The following is a 2985-nucleotide window of genomic DNA, read 5'->3' as shown; positions in this document are numbered from 1 at the left end:
TCCAGTTGTTCGTTTTATTTCAGGATGTATCTGTTAACGCCTGTTCTCATATCCACAGTAGGTAACAGTTTTCAACTAAGAAAAATCTTAGCCTTTCTTCACCAGCACTCCTGTTATAATCCAGGGCAGAACTGTCCCAGAGCTACCAGCCAGCCAAGCCCTGCCTTGCATGAAGTTTGTGCACCCAGAGTGGAGAAATGAGTGCATACCCCTGGCAGCTTCTTTAGCTCTTTGTATCCGCTGTTCCTGATGCTGAGAAAGGATGAGGAGAATATGGGGAGAGCAGCCTCTGATATTTAGAGTTGGCTGTCTGGTACCTTAGCAGTGAGATTCAGACAGCAGAAAGGAGAGATGCTCCCAGCAGGGAAGACAGAGTGTGGCTTGGTGCAGTTGAAGTGCTCCATAGCAAGAAACCCAAGTCAAGACTCCAAGAGGCCCAACCCTCTACAGTCCTGCAGGCACACAGGACAAAAGTGAGCAGAGACTTACCATTCTTTATGCTTTGAGAACATGTTGGATTACTTACTAACAAATACGTGAGGTTTTCAACAACACATTTAACAGTTTCTTTATCACACATTAAAAAAATAAAAAATGTGTCTTTTTGTTGCTGGAATAAACACCATGACCAAAAACAACTTTGAGAGGAGGTTCATTTTAGCTTATTGGTTACAGCCCATCACGGAGGGAAGCCAAGGAGGGAGCTTGAAGCAGAAACCATGGGAGAAATGCTGCTTATTGGTTTGCTTGGGTTCATGGTCAGTTAGCTTTCTTACATAGCACAGATCAACAGTGAGCTGAGTCCTTCCACATCAGTCAGGAATCAAAAAAAAAAAAAGCTTTACACACGTGCCCACAGGTAAGCCTGATGAAGGCGACTGCTTAGTTGAGATTTGTTCTTTGAGATTTCTCTAGGTTTGTGTCAGGTTGACAGCTAAAGCTAACTATGGCATACAGTAAGCTAACTCATCCAGTTCAATGCACAAGTCAGAATTGTCTTTGTGTAATGATAAGGTTGTATATTCACACCAAATTCCAGAATACGCCTTCAGAAGAAAGCCTATACCCTGCCTTCTCCTAGTTGCCCCCTGCCTGCAGCCGTAGGCTCCCAGATCTACGGTCTCTACAGTGGTGGTGAGTCTCTGTGACTACACTCTCTATGTGTAGTCTCTGTGACTCACCTCTGTTACTCAGCATCATGTTCAAAGGTTCAAGCAGATCGCAGCATGCTTCCACACTTCCTTCTTATGACTAAGCAACAGTTTATTTCATTGTGGTGACACTTTGTTTCTCCATTCAAGGGAATCTGCCATTGTCATTGTTGCCAGCCTCATGCCCATAGAGTGCTGCCTCACTGTGCCTGTGACAGCACAGCTGTCTCACTGTGCCTGTGACGGCATGCCAGGCTTCAAAGGCTGATGATGCCACTATCCTTTATGGTTCATAGCTGTCTGAGTCTTTGCTTAAGAAAGTATCTATTCACACAGTTTTCCTTCTTCTTGCTTGAGTGATCTAACCTCTTAATGACTTACACAAGTCCTTTTGGTAGTTGGGATATACTTTTCTTTCTTTTTTTTAAGATTTATTTATTTATGAATATGGGTACGCTGTAGCTGGACAGATGGTCTGAGTCTTCATGTGGTTGTTGGGGATTGAATTTTTTTTTCTGGTTTTTCGAGACAGGATTTCTCTGTGTAGCCCTGGCTATCCTGGAACTCTGTAGACCAGGCTGGCCTCAAACTCAGAAATCCACCTGCTTCTGCCTCCCAAGTGTTGGGATTAAAGGCATAGGCCACCACCGCCCAGAGGGGATTGAATTTTTTTAGGACCTCTGCTCACTCCCGGTTGGCTCTGCTCGAGCTTGCTCCAGCCCAAAGATTTATTGTTATATATAATTACACTGTAGCTGTCTTCAGACACTCCTGAATAGGGTGTCAGGTCTCATTACAGGTGGTTGTGAGCCCCCATGTGGTTTCTGGGATTTGAACTCAGGACCTTTGGAAGAGCAGTCAGTGCTTTTACAGAGCCATCTTTCCAGCTCCCTACACACACCCCAGTTTGACACAGGTTCTCATGGGGTCCAGGCTGACCATGAACTCTGTGTAGCAGGGGACAGCCTAGAACTTTTGACGCTTTTGCCTTAGCCTCCTGAGTACTGGCATTGTGTTTTTTGGTGGTGTCTACTGAGGCACACAAGCCTTGCACTTTGATGAAGCCTACTTTTTAATTTTTCTCACATAGGCTCTTGTGGTCATAGCTAAACAGCCGAGTAGCTCTCAGAGCTAAGTAACAGGTTAGCTCCTAAAAATAGCAGTGTTTGCAGAGTGTGATGTGGTGAAGCACAGGCCTAGAACCTGTGTTTCTAATGTGGATCAAGGTTGTGAAAGTTCTCAGACATCAGGAGGGAACAGGAAGGAGCTTCCGGTAAGAGGGGCTGTTGTGTGCAAAAGCCACAGTCCCCAGAACAAGCCGGAAATAACCTGCCTCCAGGAAGGACTACCCCACCCACCTTTTCAGCTCACTTTCCTTTTGGACCTTCTGCTGGGATTCTCCCACCGCTTAGCGGTCACTTTCTGCCTGCTGGCCTGACTCACTTTTGACCCCTCCGTGGATGAAGTCTTTGTGTCCCTTGATCTGTTCGTGGCTCACTTGTCTGAGTGATCATGCATTTGGTTTTTTATTGTTGCCATAAACTCACATTGACACATACACATGAATTTTTTAAAAGACGTACTTACTTTAAAGTGTTGCCTCCCACTAAATGACCACCAGGCTCCTCACCTGTGGAAGCCTCTGCAGTGGCTCACTGACTACCTCCTGTCCTGTCAACACAATTTGTACTTTCCTCGTTTCCTGCATGGACCTTGGCCACTGAAGAATTAGCCAGTGTCCTTCACTGCAAACAGAAGCAACTTACTATGAGGTTTAGGTTTCAGAGTTCAGTGCTCACGAACCCAGAACATCTGCTAAGAGAATGATCTCCCT

The sequence above is a fragment of the Mastomys coucha genome, unplaced genomic scaffold (genome assembly GCF_008632895.1).
Source record: "Mastomys coucha isolate ucsf_1 unplaced genomic scaffold, UCSF_Mcou_1 pScaffold20, whole genome shotgun sequence".
NCBI lineage: Eukaryota > Metazoa > Chordata > Mammalia > Rodentia > Muridae > Mastomys > Mastomys coucha.
Note: the sequence above shows the minus strand (reverse complement) of the source record.